Source organism: Neophocaena asiaeorientalis, unplaced genomic scaffold (genome assembly GCF_003031525.2).
Source record: "Neophocaena asiaeorientalis asiaeorientalis breed wild unplaced genomic scaffold, Neophocaena_asiaeorientalis_V1.1 scaffold141, whole genome shotgun sequence".
Lineage (NCBI taxonomy): Eukaryota > Metazoa > Chordata > Mammalia > Artiodactyla > Phocoenidae > Neophocaena > Neophocaena asiaeorientalis.
This window is the reverse complement of record NW_020174267.1, coordinates 1,932,214-1,953,417: the sequence shown is the minus strand read 5'-3', so window position 1 is coordinate 1,953,417 and position 21,204 is coordinate 1,932,214. Positions and strand designations below refer to the sequence as shown.

Sequence of the window (21,204 nt, the reverse complement as noted above, 5' to 3'; positions counted from 1 at the left end):
TGGCATCCTAATGAGAAGGGCCGTGTGGGTCCCCTGGCAGCATCTCATAAGCCTATCTCCCCTCCTCAGCTCCGTAAACCAGCTCTTTGGTGTCTGGATATACAGTGTGAACAGCTGCAGGGTCCCACCCCAGAAGACACTCTTGGGGACTCAGCCAAGTGATGCTTTGAAAAAATGTTTGGCAAATTGCTTTGAAATTCATTTTGTAGCAAAGTGCTATGTAAATGCAAAATGATTATCTTTATTATGATAACTGAATTCATGTACCCTTTTAAGTTTTTACCAGGTCTATTTTGTAGACATTTTATGATGACACCCCATCATCAGCACCTCTTCTTACTCTTGTCATTCGTAAACTCTCGGCCCCAACTGTCCAACTCTGAATAAAATTTATATCCATGGAAAGACATCTCGTTGCTGTATACAGAAGGTATAGGAGATGTTCAAATAGAAATAAACATTTATTAAATTCCTGCTGTGAGTGCTAAGCATTGCAGTGGCTTAATGCAGAACGATGACAGTGACACTGGCCTCAAGGGGCTTATGGTTTATGCTAACACACATACACAAGTCCCTTCAGTGTAATATTGAAGGATAAATAGAACAACACATACATCAGTGTGTAAACGGGTTAGAAAAGTGTTTTATTTTCAGTGATTTATTTGGCAAGCATAATTGAACACCAATTATTTGCCAGGTACTAAAATACAGTAGTGAGCAAAATGAGGAAAATCCCTGATTTCATGGAACTTACTGTCTATATGTCTAGTTTGGGGCATTATAGAAGAGTTTGTAGGAGCTGCAAAGAAAGGGGTGTATAACAGGGTATTGAAGAAGAGGGGACCCAATGGAGGAAAAAGCATAGAGACAGGGAAATACTGAATGCTCATACAATGATCATTATAGAAGTTTCCAATTTGCAGACTCCCAAATTTCTGGGACCCAACTATAAATTAGAATTTTGGACAGATTGCCAAATGAGGAAAAATCAAGTTGATGGCTATTTTGTGAGAAAATTGAGTTTTACTGCCTTGTCATTTAATATATATCAATAATCTATAAATGTTTTGGTTCTACTATTCTCCTAAACTTCAGGAGAAAATGCTCTACTCAGCTATGCAGGAAAATCTCTAACACAATCCGTTTATCAGGGGAATAGCGGTTTATTCAAAATATCTTGTAAGTTAAACAGTTTGAATTTGAACTCAGGATAGCTAGAGTTACACCACGATAACAACCGACCCCAGAATTTCATTGACTTACAACAAAAAGGTTTATTTCTTGTTTTCCATCTGATCCACACTGTCTCAGTCTGGGACCAGCGCTGATGCAACAGCTTCTATCTGGAATATTTCAGCTATGTTAGAGGGGAGTGGAGAAGGCATGGTGAAACATGAGCTTGTCCTTAAAGCTTTTGTTAGAGGGACTGGGCTCAGTTTTGCTGAAGTAGTGGTATGCTGGGGCTGCCTTGTATCAGCTCGCAAGAGACAATGTTAAGTTTTGGGGAATTTGGTGAGGGAGATGTTAAAAATTAAATTATATAAACTTAAAATTAAGTAGATTACATCAAAATCAAAGAATGCTCAAAACTTATCACCTCTTAATTGTTTACTCTGTTTTACTATCATCTATGCTGTTGAGTTTATCCACATCTATTGTATCTATGTGGTGAAATACACAATAGCATGGTATGACACATCCCTCCACATTCCATATTTGGTGCTGATTTGCACCACAGAAATCAGCAGACTCTATAAAGGAGGGCTTCGGTTGCTGCTCAACATTTCTGGCCACACTACTCACAGAAATTGACTAGAGCAAGTCATGTGCTGGTATCTGAAATCAACACAGCCAGAATATATTAAAGTCTAACACAGAGCTTGAGATGGAAAGAGGAGGTAAAAGGAAGGGAAGGACTCATTGTGCTCTATGTCTGATTCTCCTGATTTTCCCTTATGTTTCTCTTCACTTGTTGATAAAACTGTAGTGCCTCTGCTGTCTCTTTTCAACATCACTTGCGTATCAGTAACATTAATTGAACACTTTCCCGATATAAAGCAAATGCAGAGCATTTACAACTCATTTTATTTATCATCTTACATCACTATTTTACGGGCTAATCTTTTCTTTTCTGAAGAAATGAAGCCAAGATATTGCTCCTTTCTTCCTTTCTCAAAATTCTTGAAATCTTGGTAGATTTCTGAATTGAAACACACACACACACACATTCATTCAGAATCATGTCTTTTTAGGTTTGTATGATAACAGCTAAGAAAAGAGGTAAAGGCCTTCCTTCTTTTGGTTTAGAGAATAGAGCTTTTACCACAGCCTTAGTGCTCTGGGCACCAAGAGTTGAGAAGCCCCCAGATTTCCCCCACAATGTCACTATTCTGTCTTGGGACTGATGTCTACAGTAGCTACTTAGCCAACGGGGTAAGATGCTCAGAAGAAAGCCCACTTTATTCTAATGTAGATACAAAGAGAGGAATTTAATTGCTTTTAACAGATGAAGTAGCAAGTATACACTTGCCTTTTCTTGCATATGAAGAGCATAAATCTGGCCTAATAACATGCCCCTTAGGGAATTTTAGAGCCAACATGAACTATTTGTTCAATCATTCATTCATTCATTCAGTCCCTCATCAAGGAAATCCAATGCTAAAAGCTGTTACTGAAAAACAACATTTTTAAAAGAGAGGAAAAATTGGAGAGGTTTGGATTTAGACTGTGGTGGGGAGGAGTGGGGAGGGGACCTGGAGCATCCCTTATCAGCCTACTTAGTCCTGACCCCCACTAGGAGCTTTGGCTCTCTGTTGATCACAGTTCGAATACCACACCTGCAAGACAACCCCTTGATTTTTCCAATGAGGAAACTGAAGTCCGCCAAAAGATAGATGACTTTCTTAAATAGTGGCCAAGCCCAGGATCAGAAATCGGCTTGCTTTCTTCTAAATCAAGATTGCTACAACTCCATTTCGAGACATGTGACTATTTTGGTAAAAAATGACTAGCTTGCACAACCCTACTTAAATAAATATCACAGAAGAACAAATGAAATCCCGAGAGTAAAGATATATTTTGAAATTCACACAGAATCTCTTATTTTAAATTATTTCCTTGGACCAGTTGGCATGAACGCCACAGAATTCTGAAACATAATTTTGTTTAAAACATTGGCCTCTTACTGTGAGCTGGAGTGGTGCTTATCTAATCAGGAGACCAGTTTGCTTTTTCCAACTATTCTCAATAAAAAGGCAAGCGGAAACAAGAAAGCATTAACCAGTGAGGAAAATATTCTCTCCGGTCCATGCACCTAAGGATTCTAAACCACCCTCTTGGAACGTCACTGCGATTCCCTGGAAGGGAAGACCGCTACACCAATGGAAAAGTTTTATGGAAACCAAGTCTGATAATCTCAAGCACAGTGTGTGGCAAAAAAGAAAGATCTTTTCTGCAGAATAAATAGTCAAACTCAAAAATGAAGTAGCTGAAATGATCAGAAACTGCTCCCAATGAAGTCTGCATTCACAGCTCAACCTTCATCTGTCTTCTGTATTTACTTTGTGCACCTTGAGATTATAATTACACAATCACCATTATACCATTCCAAGCGTTCTCAGGGAAACTGCAGTTTTAAGAGTAAACTCATTCAGTTGTGAGCTACATCTTCAAAGTGGTTGGGGAAAGATGTCAGATTTCACGTAAGAATGATTACAGGAAACAAGAACAGAGAAATCACAATTGATTTGATTTTAATGTGTTGATTAAAATTATCAGCTTGGAACATATAAAATAAAATAACTCCTTCATTTTCTTCTGAAAAAAAAGCTAAGTTTTCTTAGGATATCTCAACATGACGAAACTCATTCATAGCCGTTTGCTTTTTCAGGCATCTTTTCGGGGAATGATCGCAATATAGACATGTACTAGTTTCTCTACCTCATAGTCCCAGCAGCTACTGTTGACATAATTTTTATGAGGGTCATGGAAAATACTCAAAATATTTCCATGAAGTTGGAGGAAAATACTTTTCATTTTAAATTCCAGTTATGCTTATTCCATCACTACAAAACTACAATTGAAAATATATTTGTATGATTATTTTTCAAATAATAACCATTAGTGTCATCACTGAACACTAAGTTCCAAGACCATGCTTGTTTGCTCCCTAGAACAACTAAAAACAAATTTTGACGAAGACCAGGCTAATTCTACTTAATGTATGAAAGGGATCAGAGGATCTGAGGCAACAGAACTTAAGAAATGCCAACAATTAATACTAGCTGGAGCACAGGGTGCAGTGCGGAAGGGGTCATGTAAGAGACAAAACAGGAAATGCCAGCAAGAGCCATATACAGAAGGGCTTTGTGTGCCATTGTAATACTTAAAAAAATGAGAAGTCAACATTTATATCAAATTCATGTCCCAAGAAACTGGAATCAGGCCAGAAGAAGTATATCATAAGTGTTTCTATTGAAAGTCCCATTGCAAAATGACACCTATAGTATAGAACCACTAAAATTTAAGCTTTACTTGAGCACAGGTTCTGTCTGTCTTCTATCTCATTCAGTTCTCAGCACATAATGTAGAACTTGACCCACAGTATATATATGATAAATGTTTGTTAAATGAGTGAATAAATGAATGAGTGGGTTCATTTAAAAATAGTACAAGGTACTGACCAAAGCTATAAACTTAAAGCACAGATTGGAAAAACAAAACACAACCACACAAATGAGAAGCGCTCGCATCTTTAAATGTAAAGATCAGCAATAGACACCGTTAGCGCCAGCCTTCCAGAACTAATGTCTTCAGGCACTGCTGTAACACCTTCACTGACTGACTGTGCTTCTCGGCTGTGCCTTGGAGAGCTGTTAATGAGGGGCACATACTGATTTCCACCTTCCCAGAGTTGAATAATGAAGTAAAGTAGAATCAAATTTTCTTTTTTAGAATTAGCAATGATTCTTAACCTGTTTTGGGGAAAAGTAATGGAAACTAAATTATCAGGGCTGAAACAGAAACGTGCTCTATAAGAACAAATGGTCAATCCACAATGCCCTAATTTCAAAAGGTTAATAATATTTTGAAATATCAAATTAACTAGTGAAGATAAAAATAACTTATGAAGCAATATTATAGTTTTTTAAGGTAGAATATTCCTGTACATGCAATTAAATTCCCAGAGCAAGAGGTTATCACATTGGCGTAAACTTCACCAAGAATATGACAGTTACCTGGGATAGATTAGGGTCATGCACCTATTTAAGTGGAAATTTAAAATTTTTGAACAGAAAAACAGAAGTGTGAGTTTGAAATTATTCTTTGATAAAACTTATATTTTATCTTTTTTAATTTGAAAAAAAAAATATCCTCTAGGAGTATTTTTGAAATAAAGGCCTTCTTAATTTTTTGATACCTTGTAAATAAAAGTATTTTGTTTTCACTATACCAGGTCACTGTAGTCTTTTAAATAAAATGAAGAAACAAACATAAACATTTTATGTCTGGGAAACAACATAAGGTGGTTTATCTACTTTGGATTTACTCCATATTTAAAATAATATTCCCAAGTACAGTGTGCTCTTTAAAAACGATGGCAATTTTGGCCAAAAAATAGTTTTTTTTTAAAACTATAAATAATCAACTAATAGCTACGTTGTATTTTTTAAATAAAAACAATATGAATTCTTTAAAAAATGCCTCCAACTGAATTCTCATAGCACTAATTCACACAAAGCACAATGATAGTGTTTTCAGTGCAAACTAAATCTGAAACAGAAATTTCAGTGGATGAGACACATTTATTTTTATACCTGGCTAAGAAGAAAACAAATTATTTTGAAAATAGTAAGAATTTTCATGAATTGAAATTTCTTATTACTTTAAAAAATGAATTTGCAAGAGAGAAACAGATCCAGATACATTGATTTACATAAGCAAATGTAGCTTATACAGATATGTATTCTTTGTCTTCTATGACAGGATGCAGGTAAGAAGTTTCATTATTCGCTCTCAGACTCAGCATTTGAAAACTGTGGATAAGGAAGGAATTTAGTATAAACCCATCTGCAGGCTCCAAAATCTTACTGAAATTGCTCCAAAACCAGGGTTCACTTCACTAAGTTGTTTCTATCAAAAATAAATCAGATATGATAAGCTCCATGAGAATTTTGTAAAAAGATCAACTAGACCTCTTTATATTCACCAAGGGGTTCTGAGAACTAACAGGTTTGGAGAGAAACTGTCTTCCTTGCACAGAAAAAAAGCTTAGCACATATGCTTTTCTTCTGTGTCTATAATGATTCTACCACTTCCCTAAATTTCTTCTTCACTGTCCTTTTAAGTTCATAAGTGATGATAGAACTGCCAACATCAAAGCTAAGGACAGTCTATTCTGAGAATCATTTATTAGTATACCTAAAAGTCTAATGAAATAATGACTTCATTTTGCCAAGATCCCATGATAAGAATTGATATCCAGACCACTGATCTTGAATTAATTTGCCCTGTCTTCACTAAATCTTGTCACAGTTACACCTTCCTGATACCTTGAATTAACCTTGAGTACACCACAGGTTAAAAATAAAAGCAAGAATAATATTCTCCGTTAGGCTATCAAATAAGCAAACAATCTCCTCTCCCTAATTGCTTTGACGAAGACAGCACCAAAGGTAACAACACATTATATAAAATTTTAAAAATATATAAAACGCAAATCAAATTATCACATTGTATCCTTTAAATATATATGATTTTGCCAATTATACCTCAGTAAAGCTGGAGGAAAAAAATAAATAAAAGCACTGCCTTGGGCTTCCCTGGTGCCGCAGTGGTCGAGAGTCCGCCTGCCGATGCAGGGGACGCAGGTTCGTGCTCCGGTCCGGGAAGATCCCACGTGCCGCGGAGCGGCTGGGCCCGTGAGCCGTGGCCGCTGAGCCTGCGCGTCCGGAGCCTGTGCTCCGCAACGGGAGAGGCCGCAACAGTGAGAGGTCCGCGTACCGCCAAAAAAAAAAAAAAAAGCACTGCCTTTACAGAAAAAGTAAATAATTAAATTGATCAATTTAGAAAAGCTACACTTTCAAGTGAAGGGACAAAACACCCTTCTATTTCATTGAAAAGGCATGTTCTTTCACACCTTATATGGTTGCATTATAGATTCTAGTTTTAATAATTAACATTAACCTTAAACAAATACATGCTACATCAGAACTAAACTTACAAAATGAGGTTTGTTGATCTAATACAGGATCTATAAAAACCAAAAATTTAAAAATACACATATATGTATACGCACATACATATAAACTATAAATATATATACATATACTATGTAATGTAAATTACATGAAGTACACATGTATATATGTCTGGAATATATGTATAAATATACATAGATATGTGTCTACATATACTATATAAGTAGATTGTTTACCTGTATGTTTGTCTGTATACTATATGTATATACACAGTTTTATGGGAACATACAAAACTAGCTCTAGGTCGTACGTACAGAGGGAATATTTTTTAAATCTTCAGATTTATGAAATTAAAATACATGTCAATTCTAAAGTTTAATATTGATAGAGTGATGTTACATCACTATACACACCAAGGCACCCATTATCCCTAGGTGATGTGTAATGGTGATTTATCCAAGCAATCTCATGTGACAGAACTCAAGAGCACACTTCAGCCCATGGCCCTTTCTTTCACCTACCACTCCCTGTATGTTGAAAAGTGCTCTCATAGGTACAGTTTTGTACCTTCACAATTACATTATATCCTTGGAAGCATTCCTTAAAACCTAACTACCGCTGTAGAATTGCATAAAGGTATTTCATGGATTGTCCTATAAATCAAGTGTGAGTAGAAATTAAAATGTGCTTGGGATTCAAAATGAGGGAAAATTTGTTTATACACAACTGGAAAAACCTTTAAAACGTTATAAAATAATTTCTATTGAATGTCTAGTTCTCAAATGGAAGATGTATGGTGTGGAAGAAAATACCCTGGTGTGGTATTTTATTAATGGTTAAAGATACAGGGGATAAACAACAAAGATTTGCTGTATAGTACATGGAACTATATTCAATATTTTGTAATAACCTATAGTGGAAAAGAATCCGAAGATGTACACCTGAAACTAACACAATATTGTAAATCAACCATTGCTTAATTAAAAAAAAAAAGATACAGGGGATAAAGTATCATGAACTGATATGAGATAAAAATCTGTATTGTCAGAGTTACTTTTTCTAGAGAGAACAGTAGAAAATATTTGATATATGTATGTATGTATTTCTTCTTCCTAAGTAATATTTCCTAAAGTAACCGGGAGAATAAGATAAAAAAACATGTTATAATAATAATTTCATTATGTAGCTCCTTTTTGGTTTATAAAATGCAATCTTTGATGTGGGACTTTTCACTGTACTACACTGAGTTTTGAGGAACACTTAGCTGGGATGTCCATATTGATGTCCTCAACTTTCTGCCTTGTTCTATCCATTGTGATTTTACTAAGGAAGAAAGAAAATCAATGGAGCAATGAGCTTTAAAACATCAGTAACGTATTAAGATTTACCATATATTTATGGTTTCTACAGTAACAAGATGTTGGTAATAAAGGCCACGCCTCCACTTAAGAAAGATACGTAAGTACTGCCTACTCTGACATTACGCAAAATTTCAAATCCTATGTTTTCCTCCCAACTCTACGTTTTATCCTTATGAACTATTACCCTAGATGTGTCCCTAAGGGCTTGGCTTAATTCATACAGATGTGGGCCTTGCAAGTCACAATGTTCCATCAAAAAGTAACACTCTTCTTCCTTTGCTCCTGTGGGAATATCAAATATCACTGTTTATGAAGATAAGTGCTGAGAAGAAAGTAAATTCTAAAAAGAGGCAGACATTACCATTCTTTCAGCATCACTGGGTTAGACTTATTTTTTTGATCCTGAATAACATAATTCAAGTTTGTTCTTCATTAATAAAATGGCTCTAGAATTCAGTGGGCAGTAGGACGATTATTATATTTTATCTGTGACAGTGTCAAGTACATTTTCTGTGATGTCTGAAGATGAACATTTACACTTCCATGAAATAAAAGTTCATTTTGTGTGTGTGCGCACGTGCGTGTCTTTCAAAGCTGTGGTTTACCTTTGCTTATACCTTTTTCCCCACATGATTTGCTTATACATAGTAAACAAAGAAAACATTTAAAGTTCAGTTGTGTGGAAAACTGACCCTTCGTATTTTACATTCTTCAAATTCCATTTCATTTAGGAATGGCACCAAACATATGCAAAATGTTGACTAAATTGTAATCTTTATTCTAATTCAATCACCTCCTCATAAAATATAGCCTAAAGAAAGATCAATCATTCAGTCGAATGGGCACCACTTTGTCAGTCTGTCTAAAGCCGTTTAAAATCCAGTCAAGTGTTCTTACTGATTTTCAAAGCCTGACCACAGGAGGATGGCAAATGCAGTGCATGCATGTCTCCACGCTCCCTCTCCCAAGACCTCAGGTGACGTGGGTGATGGTTCTCTGGCTCTGTGTCCAGACTTAATCTCGGAATCCTTCTCAACACCATGCTCTAGAAAACCATTTCCAAATGAATGGAGTTGGCTGGATGGAGAGCGGAATCTCTTGTTATTCTCGCTCTAGAGGCTAGTTCTTCCTGAGGTTCTACGACTGAGATTCCACTAGTTACCACCAGGTGGGCAGTGGTAGCTATCAGCGGACAGGCATACATCAGAGTTCCCTTCCAGACCACCACAATAAAGTGAAGGTCACAATAAAGTGAGTCACACAATTTCTCTGGTTTCCCAATGCATATAAAAGTTATGTTTACACTAACTGTAGTCTACTAAGTGTGCATTAACATCATGTCTAGAAAAACAATGTACATACCTTAGTTTAAGAATACTGTTTTCTATAAAACACTAAACATCATCTGAGCCTTTAGCAAGTCATAATTATTCTGCCGGTGGAGGGTCTTGCTTCTATGTTCATGGCCGCTGACTGATCAGGGTGGTGCGTGTTGAAGCTTGGAGGGGCTGCAGCAATGTCTTAAAATTAGACAACAGTGAAATTTGCCCCATTGATCGACTCTTCCTTTCATAAATGATTTCTCTGTAGCACGCCATGCAGTTTGATAGCATTTTACCTACAACAGAACTTTCAAAATTGGAGGCAATCTTTCAATCCTCTCAAACCCTGCTGCGGCTTTATCAACTAAGTTTATGTAATACTCTAAATCCTTTCTTGTCATCTCAACAATAGTTACAGCATCTCCACCAGGAGTAGATTCCATCTCAAGAAACCACTTACTTTGTTCATTCATAAGAAGTCTGATCGTGAGAAGGCAGCAATTCAGTCACATCTTCAGGCTCCACTTCTAATTCTAGTTCTCTTGCTATTTCCACCACATCTGCAGCTACTTCCTCCACTGAAGTCTCAAACCCCTCAAAGTAACCCATGAGAGTTGGAATCAACTTCTTCTAAACTCCTGATAATGTTGCTATTTTGGCCTCTCCATGAATCAAGAATGTTCTTAACGGCATCTACAACAGTGAATCATTTTAAGAATATTTTCAATTGACTTTACCCAGATCCATTAGGGGAATCGCTACCTGTGGCAGCTGTAGCCTCATGAAATGTATTTCTTAAACAATAAGACTTGAAATTCAAAAATGGCTCCTTAATCCAAGGGCTGCAGAATGGATGTTATGTTAGCACGCACGAAAACATCCGTCTCCTTGTACATCTCCATCAGAGCTCTTGGGTGGCCAGGTGCATATTGTCAGTGGGCAGTAAGATTTTGAAAGGGATCTTTTCTCTTGAGCAGTAGGTCTCAACAGTGGGCTTAAAGTGTTCGGTAAACCACGTTGGGAACAGATGTGCTGTCATCCAGGCTCTGTTGTTCCGTTTACAGAGCACAGGCAGAGTAGATTTAGCATAATTCTTAACAGCCCTAGGATTTTTTAAAAAATAAGTGAGCAATGGATTCAACTTCAAGTCACTAGCTTCCTTAGCCCCTAAAAAGAGAGTCAGCCTGTCCTTTGAAGTTTTGAAGCCAGGCATTGACTTCTCCTCTCCAGCTATGAAGTCCTGTTTGGCATCTTCTTCTAATACATTATTGCAATGTTTCATCTACATTGAAAATCTCTTGTTTACTGTAGCCACCATTAGTTATCATTAGTTATCTTAGCTGCATCTCCTGGATAACTTGCTGCAGCTTCTATATCAGCACTTGCTGCCTCACCTTGCACTTTTATGTTACGGAGGTGACTTCTTTCCTTAAATGTCATGAACCAACCTCTGCTAGCTTCAAACTTTTCTTCTGTAGCTTCCTCACTTCTCTCAGCTTTCACAGACTTAAAGAGAGTTAGAGGCTTGCTCTGGATTAGGCTTTGGCTTAAGGGAATTTTGTGGCTGGTTAGATCTTCTCTCCAGACCACTCAAACTTCCTCCGTATCAGCAAGAAGGCTGTTTTCCTTTCTTATCATCCTTGTATTCACTGGAGTAGCACTTTTAATTTCTTTCAAGAACTTTTCCTTTGCATCCACAACTTGGCTAACTGACGCAAGAGGTCTAGCTTAGGCCTTTCATATGCCTTCCTCTCTAAGCTTAATCATTTCTAGCTTTTGATTTAAAGTGAGAGATGTGTGACTCTACCTTTCACTTGAACACTTAGAGACCATTGTAGGGTTATTAACTGACCTAATTCCAATATTGTTGCATCTCAGGGAATAGGGAGGCCCAAGAGAAGGAGACACACGGGAGAACGGCTGATTGGCGGAGCAGTCAGAACATACACATTTATCATTATGGGCGTGGTTTGTGGCACCCCGAACAATTACATTAGTAACATCAAAGAGCACTGATCACAAATCGCCACAACAAATATAAGAATAATGAAAAAGTTTGAAGCATGGCAAAAATTACCAAAATGTGACACAGAGACATGAAGTGAGCAAATGATGTTGGAAAAATGGCGCCAGGAGATTTGCTCAGCTCAGAGTTGCCACCAACTTTCATTTTTTTAAAATGCAATATCTGCAAAGGACAATACAGTGAAGCACAGTAAAACAAGGGGTGCCTGTATTTTGCTTCTTTTATTAAGCTACTGAACAATAGCCATGTATCATACTCAGTATAGGTCTTGGCCATGCATTTTTCAATAAAACACGATCTCAGCACTTGAGAAATTTAAAACCTAGTTGGCAAAACCAATGTGTAAAACAGGCAATGACAACCCATGAAGTGTGAATAGGGACTACCTGGGAAAGCAATTGTCAGGGATTTGGGGTTGGTGAGAATACAGCACGTGAATTTTCTCACCTTATTCACCAAGGTGAGAAATCACAGCATATTCAAGGAATGACAAATGTTCATAATTGGGTTACTGTTTTCTCTTTCTATGAACAGGACCTCACTTTCCTATTCTGTAAAATGGGGAAAATAATGGTATCTACCTCACAGTGTTGCTATGATTACCTAAAATAATACCTGCCATACTTCATTTAAAAAAAGAAAAAAAACGAATAGGAAGTTTGCCTGAGTTGTTTTCTAGGAACTGGGAGTCATCTATGGCTAGTCTGAGCTTAGCTGGTTAAGACTGGATAGGACAAAAAAAAAAAAAAATGCATACCATTATGATAAAAACGGCAAAGGATAACAAGTGCTGGAGAGGGTGTGGAGAAAAGGGAATATTTCTGCACCGTTTGTGGGAATGTAAAATGATACAGCCACTATGCAGAACAGTATGGAGGTTCCCCCAAAAATAAAAATAGAATTACCAAATGATCCAGCAATTCTACTTTGGGCAATGTATCAGAAGGAAATGAAATCACTATTTCAAAGAGATATCTGCAACCCCCAGGTTCACTGCAGCATTATTCACAATAGCCTAGTGATAATGAAAACAACCTGAGTGTCTAATCAGTGGATGAAAGGATAAAGAAAGTGTGGTATATACATATACACAATGGACTATCATTCAGCCATAAAAAAGGAAGTCCTGTCATTTGTGACAACATGGACAAAACCTGAGAGCATTATTCTAAGTGAAATAAGTCAGACAGAGAAAGACCAATACTGTATGATCTCACTTTTATGTGGAATCTAAAAAATCTGAACTCATAGAAACAAAGAGTAGATTGATGGTTGCCAGGGGCTAGGGGGTGGGGGAAATGGTCAGATGTTGGTCAAAAGGTGCAGACTTCCAGTTAAAAGATGAGTAAACTCGTCCTGGGGATCTAATGTACAGCATAGCAACTATAGTTAACAATACTGTATTGACTATACTGTATACTTGAAAGTTGCTAAGAGAATAAACCTTAAATGTTCTCACCACACACACAAAAATGGTAATTATGTGAGGTGACGGATGATGACCCACCTTACTGGTACTCGTTTCACCATATACGTTTGTACCAAATCATCACGTTATACACCTTAACATATACAATGGTATATGTCAGCTATATCTTAATAAATCTGAAAAATAATAGTGCATGCCCTTATCTACCTATGATATTTAATTATACATATAATCCATTAACATTCACTGTATGCTTTCTATGCATCAGCCGTGGTTCTAACATCATATATATGTCATTTAATGTTATGCATTAAGTATATTAACTGGTTTAGTACTTTTATATAGTAGAAGGCCTATCACAAAAGGACACTTGCTAAATGTCATCTGTCATTTCTAAGGCTGGCATGTGGCAGACGAAGGGGCTGGGAATAACAATAGATGAGGTGATGGAGGCAGAATCCAGGTCACGTGGGTAGCATAGGGTGAAAACGGGGTGGGGGGGCTTCACGGACCCCGACCATAGGGTGAGGACTTCCAAATGCCAGTCTTTGGACTGCATCAGAATCACCTATAACAATTCTCAAGCCCCACACACAGATGTTTCTGATTCAGTGTTTCTGGCAGAAACTCAGGGATCTGTATTTCTGAAAAACACCCCTGCGCCCAAGTCAGATGTTGAAATCAGTGAGAGACACAGTGAAATGGAGTAGATAGGGACCCTGAGAAGAGAGTCAGGGAGGGATGTGAGATTCAGGAAGACCCCTCTGCCGTGTGGGAGAGGCGTGGGAAGGGAGAAGGAGAGGCAGGGAGAGGGCTGGACCCTTTGTGGATGAGACTGGTACATCCACTTTGAGGTCATCTTATTCATTAGTAAACATTCTACCTTTGAGATCTGATCAGGTCTTTGCAGATTTTGTAAAGAACCTCTCTTTAGATGCAAAATAATAACAATAATAACAGAGAATAAATGTAGTACCATTTGACTCCTTTATCTTGACAAGGCTTTCCAAGAGACATCTGGAAGAGTAAAGGACTACAGAACGTTTAAGCTCCAAAGCATTTCGGCTGTGCAGAAACAGCTTTGAACGGGGAACGTGACACTTTTGCTCCATTGCTTTTTGCCCCTACACGTAGGAAAGTGACACTAGTTTCATCTGAATGATCAAAAGAGGAATTTGAATACCGGGAAATCTCTTTAGAAAGAGTATTTTCATAGAACTAGTCAGATTTAAAGTCACTTTTATATTTTCTAGACTCATCTTTTCACAGAATCTTTACTGGATATTTGAAGCATCATTTACCTAAGACTTAACATTATATAATAACTGCAGATAAAAGTTGTTGTCAAAACAATAGTAACTGGTTCTTATTAGGCACATGATAAAGAGGCTCATTATAAAATGTAAGAGTACCTGGAAAATGGGAGCTGCTCAATAAAGGTTGTCTGAATGAGGGAGTGAATGCACGTATGTATGTTTGATTAAAATGGTAATTTATGCCTCATCCAACAGTGTGCTGGGTCAACACTTATTTATGATAACATAAAATTAGAAATATTCCAATGTCCAATAAAAACTTGTTCACAGGTGTAAGTCCTTACTATGCACTGCTTTTGATTCTTAGCATACACTCATGAGGTAGGTCCTAGTATTAGTCCCACTTCACAAGTGAGGAAACTGAAGGTCAAATTTGATCTAAAGTTTTTTTAAAGTAAAGATGTCATCAGGATTGGAGCATAGGCTGGTCTGCTACCATGTATGCTCACTAAACTCCGTGACCAACAGCTCTTTCAATGTGGGACTAGTTAAATTTTGCAACAGACACGTGATAAAAATACTAGGCAACCATTTAAGTCATGCTTTACAAGACAGCTTAGTACTATGTTTCAAGCGTTTTCTCATGTTGATTGAAAAAAAGATGATTTGCAGAAGAGTAGGTGATTTGCAGCAGTGTGTAAAAAAATTAACCCAGCTTAAAAATATACACAATTATAAATATATGTAAAACACTAACATAACACACAACAAAATATGAAGAGTCGTTAGCATTTTTTCCCTGGGAGACAGAACAGTGAATAATAAGTTTTTTATTCTTCACACTCTTCTATATATGTCTCTACAAGTAACAGGTTCTAACAGTATAATAAAAAGAAAAATATTTAAAGTATAACTGTTGTTTAAAGAAGGAGAGAGTAGTTTACAACACACAGTCATCACTTTCCTGCTGTCTGCCATATTCTGAAATATATTTGAATTCCTGTTATTCCAAAGTTACCCAAGTTTTCTTTTTCTCCATTTTTTTTCATTTCTTATCTTCTATTTACTTTACCCTAAGAGTTATAGTGACCCTACTGCTTTCATCTTTGTTCCAAATGAATTTTCCAACAAAATTATAACACAAGACAACTTTTGTTACATCCTTCATTGGCCTTGAAAATATATTTGGTGATGAACTATCTGTAAGATCACAGAATTTAATGTTTATGAGCGTGTTTCAAATTTAGATGCCACTAAGGGATAAATAATGAATACATTAACGGATAAGTAACTTCACTAGTCAAGGAGGTATTTATATGCAAGTAGCCCTGATGAAACTGAACCTCTCAAGAAAACAAAGCAAAGTTTTGTTCTGGAAACTCTAGGTGTAACTATATAAAAGACAAAAAAAAAAAAAAATTGAGGTTAAAATGATGCCACTCAACATTTTTTTTTTTTCTTTCAAGTGAAACTGGGTTGGGCAACAGATCAATGCACACCTTTAGCCTACAAGGAGCTGCTGTCTGTTTGGTAACATTAATAATAAAAAGATAACTAATAGGACTAAAAAACTCCATTGACTTGCATAAAAAAAAGAGAAAAACATGACATTCTTCGAGCTTTTTTTCTTCTAGATGGAAAGGAGATGTGATGGTTGAGCTTAACCAGTCTCTTGGGCCCTTAAGTAGCCGCGTGTGGAGATGGCAGAGCAACGAGATAGACCTTGGTCTGTTCTTATTGATTACAGAGCTACCTTGTCAGCTCTGTACCGTTAACAGCTGGGCTTTATTTACATAAGAGAAATACATTTTATTTGGATTCAGCAGTTACTTTGATTTTCCTGTTATTTGAAGACAGGAAATGTTATTCAATTGAAGAAGCCATTTTGGGGCTTATATTTAATTATTCAAATAAAGTTAGAGATAATTATCAAGATATTGCCCCTTGCCTCATTTAAAAAAAATACTTATACATGCAGATAATGATTTAAAGAAAGAATATTTTTAGTTTTTGTTTTAATTTGTAGGGCTAATTCTTGGTATGCCCTTTAGTTTGCCCATGTAGATGTCATTTAGCAAGAGCTTTTCCCCTCTTTGTTACCACATTTGCCTAGTTTCAGTGAAATTATATTTGAGGGTTCTTTAATAAAAATTAATTCTACATGTTTTATTTCTCTGCTCAGAATCTTCATTTCTCGACACAAGTATCTCATTTTTGACACAAATATCTTTATGTGTCATCTAAGGAAAGTGCTATAATAAATCTGAATCTCTTTATTGCAAAAGGAAATTTTCACGAAATTTATTTAATGATCACATTATGCAAAATGAATAAATTTTTGGCTTTCTGAGATCCTATTCACTCTGCTATCTTTGTTTCAGTTTTGGAGCATTCATTCTGTGGTATTGTTTTATTACAGGGATAAAAACTGAGCGACAATAAAAGAAAAACAGCTTTTTTATTACTTATGTAAAGCCTACCTCATGCATCAAATAATGCCCAGGATAATGTCAAAACATGTACAGAAAGAAAAATGGCACCCACCTCCTCAATAATTATGTAGCTTCATAGCCCTGTGATGATGTACATTTGGGATTATTCTGGGAGCTACTGAATCAAAACAAGACAGCTGAGATCAATCACAATCCTGGGAACCAGAGGAGGCCAGCACAGTTCTGAGCTGCAGGAGGCCCCAATGTTTGAAACAATAGACAATGTCTTACGATAATTCTTTAGTACAAAAAAAAGAAGAGCAATTGTCCCTCAAATTTCAGCTAAATGATTTTGCTCCTTTCAACTTTTTTTCTGTTATGGAAAAACAGGTGTGTGATTTCAGGAAAAATTTCATTTGCTCTTCATTCCCCAAACTCGTGTTCTAGTTCACATGAGGCAAAGAACCAGTTACTGTCTGGATTTCTAATCAGTCCAGAACTCTTGAGAACAATTCTCCTTGTTTGTGATGTAAGTAAATCTTTTGACAAATACACACACACACACACACCGAGGAACAGTATTCACAGACACTCAGAAATGTTCACTATTGGAGGTTTTTTTGCGGTACGCGGGCCTCTCGCTGTTGTGGCCTCTCCCGTTGCGGAGCACAGGCTCCGGACGCGCAGGCTCAGCGGCCATGGCTCACGGGCCCAGCCGCTCCGCGGCACGTGGGATCTTCCCGGACCGGGGCACGAACCCGTATCCCCTGCATCGGCAGGCAGACTCTCAACCACTGCGCCACCAGGGAAGCCCACTATTGGAGGTTTGAATAATTCTCTCTGTCTCCTGTCTCTCTCTGTCTCTGCCTCTTTTAGGACTCATCTTAACAGTTGTACATGCTTTTATAACGTTAAAGGGCTGTAAATGCCTTTGCTACTAACTAAAGGAGGAATTTAATAAGACAGTATTTTGTTCTAGGTGTGTGATTTGCCCACATCTCTGAAAGATGGTATTATTCAGTTGTTAATTCATTCAACACTTAGCCTCAATTATATATTCAATACAATTTGGCCATCAGGAGATAAACATCTACATTTGCTGCACCCAATATTGCCCAAAGTAGAGTTCTGGTTTTTGCACTGGCAAATTGGCATTTGCTATGAACATGTATGTTCCCAGTGTTCAGGGTTTGCACAAATTTTTCTTTTGTGTGAAAGATCTTCCTAGTATTCTCTTAATTTCCTGACCATCAACGAATATAGAAATATTGCCTATTAAATATAAATGTATTTTCTCATGAATTCGGTCAAAGATAGTCAGACAAAGGCACATCTTCTTCAATGACACAAATAGCTGGAATATCAACCCAAATTAGGATGTACACCTCCCAGATCCATACCATAGAAGGGGAGCCCCTAGAACTGACACAGATCTCTTTATTCTCAGAAGGAACTGGATTTCCCAAATGTAAGAATAAAAAATTCTAAATAGCCCATCCAAAAATCTTTTGAGTAGATCTATGAGAACGAGAGCTGCAGGCAGGCCATAGGAACAGCAGGGCTGTCTTTGTATAAACTCATGTCAACACCATATGGCAGAGGAGGTGTTGCTGAAGCGAAAACCAGTTTTACGGAGTTTGATCAACAGTATATTTTACAATCCAACAGCTGGGAAAATCTGCTCCATCTTATAGAAGCCATTTTTATTTTGGATTTCCTGTCACTAGTAGACACACCTAATCCTTACCAAGTTGGTGACTGCGGAAGGAAAGTAGTTATGAGAGAAATGAAAGCTTTTAGCACAAAAGGGACAGTTTGATTTTTGACCTAGAGGAAAAAGAACTACCTAAGTAACGATCTATAAGTGAATTAAATAATTTAGTGTTAATACCTTTACAACTAACCTTTTCAGTTAAAAATTTCAAGCGATAGCAACTAAAATTCTTCCCTGACCTCTCCCTAAGTCTCTCCCAAACAGCAGATGGGCAAGTTTTCCCCCACCTCTCTCTGCTTCCAGACTCTTGTCCAAACATCTGGTACTAAATCACTTTGTATTAGGGATGCTTGTTTCTGTGTTTGTCTTCTCCTTTAGAATTTGATCGCTTTGAACACAGGGATTGCATTTTTGAGTCCCATTGGCTGAAAATAAATATTTACTTAATTGTGCACAAAAATGTATATTTCATTGTTTTATGGGAAAGTCTTGCTCTGGTTAAACTGTGGTAGATCATGGGCCCCTATTCGCAATGGATGAAAGTTAGAAATGATTAGCAATGATTTGCTTCAATTCACGATCATAGAAAATTTCTAGTTTAGTTGTATTCACCCAAAGTACGTCATTCCACAATATTCACCCAAAGTACGTCATTCCACAGAACTCTTTGGGGGCGGGGGAGTTCTGCAAATTTGAAAGGATTCTGCCGTACTATTATGATTGCAGGAGGAAACAGAAGAAAAGGAAGACGTCATTTATCAGATGTTTCTTGAATGATCAGTAAGAAACTGGGCCACACGAATGGATAAAATAAAGAGAAATAAAGTATTGTTGAAGACAGCAATTGGAATTTCAGTGGCTTCCACACCGTTACAATATCTCTAATGGAAACAGCTACCAAAAGAGATGACTGACAACTGATTTATTAACAAACACAGGAGGCTGTGAAACAATTTGGAGGAAAATGGAAGAATGCATTATTTTTACATGAGCTTAAGTGCATATTCTATGTGAGTGCCACAGCGACTGAGGAAAGAAAAAGGCTTAGGTTGGTGAATGTGCATCTGAAAGCAGTTAAACTGGGCTAGAGTAATAAGCAGCCAGATCTTTCTCACGTTTCAGCACCGGAAAATTATGCAAATAGTCACAGCATTTTCCCTAATAAATTCCATTTCCTCTGCCACTGACATGATTTGAATACAAAATGGAAAGTTTAAACTTCCCAAGTTTTTCATTTTAAATTTTTATTTATTACAAATTAATAAAGCCCGCTTCTCCTACTCCCCCTACAAGGACAAATTTTGGATGGTGAATTCTCCCACTAAATAACAGAGTAAAAATATTCATTGATTCTAGAAGATGGGGTATTTTTTATTTGCATAAGAAAACAGCCATGTACTTGGGCTATGTTGTTATATTCTTTCTGAGAAACTTTTCCAGTGGTCTCATCAGATGAGAAAGAGCAATTAACACATGCTCAGGAATAGCTACCTGCCCTGTGATAGAGCAGACGTTTCGCTCTGAAATCAGGGATCAAAGATAATGAGTCCATCGTGGGCTGCCCGTGCCCTGGTCGTTGATAGTGCAGGGAGAGGAGTTGCTGAAAGCCTTTCCCCGTGTTTGGAGGGTTCACTCCTGTTCCTTGCAAACTCTGGAGCTTTCATACGTGTCTTTCTTCCCACTGATTTGTGTTGCTTCCTGGTCCCTGGCACTGTGTGCTCACCGAGTGCCCCTTTTCCCGAACAGGGCCCTGCCTTAGCAGTTCACGGGCTGGCAGTGAAGGGCTCCCCTCTGGAAGTTTTCTCTGATTCCCCATCGCACCCCTTCCTCATCCCACATCCTCAGCCCCGCCCCTCAGCACTGGAAAAAAAAAAAAAAGATAATGAGTCCAAAATCAGGCAAGAGATGAAGACTTTTCAAGATATTTCCAAAGGATCTGAAAGTTCATGTATCTCCTTTTTTTTAACAACATGACAATTAAACATTATTCTGAATTCAAGCCAAAGCACAAAATATTTGAGGTAATAAATTAATAGCTATTTAAAAGGTTTTAGTTAGTTTACACTCTGTTGTTGGTCAAATTCCCCAGAAGCACAGCCTGAGACGGGGATGCTTGTAGGAGTGGTATATTGGGGGTACAGGCTCAAGAGGAATCTGTAAGGAAGTGAGAGGCAGGATAAGGAAAGGGATGGAGCTAGCACAGGTATGCTTCCAGCTGGAGGCTGCTTTCAGCCTGATCCTACAAAGAGCTCTGGAGAGTGAGCTGCCCCACAGGGTAAATCCTGCCTGAGGCAAAGGGACAGCCTTTTTTGTCTATTTCCTTATCCAAACACACAGAGACTTCGTGAGACAGGAAACTCCCTATCAGTCAGTCCATCGGTGGCGGCAGATTGCCCCCATCTCCTGGAGAGAGAGGAAGGGAAACAAGTGCAACTTCTCACGCCAGACTGCCCCTGTGAGGGGCG

The 21,204-nt window shown here is 37.6% G+C and overlaps 1 protein-coding gene and 1 non-coding gene across 2 annotated transcripts in view; one reads left to right on the top strand and one right to left on the bottom strand.

Annotated features, from left to right (window-relative positions):
- Positions 1 to 21,204, bottom strand: part of GPC6 (glypican 6) — a 1,061,298-nt gene that overhangs the window by 363,245 nt on the left and 676,849 nt on the right. The window lies entirely within an intron of this gene.
- Positions 20,273 to 20,406, top strand: LOC112406496 (small nucleolar RNA SNORA71). Its single transcript, XR_003004568.1, has one exon. It is a non-coding gene; the product is annotated as a small nucleolar RNA SNORA71 (small nucleolar RNA).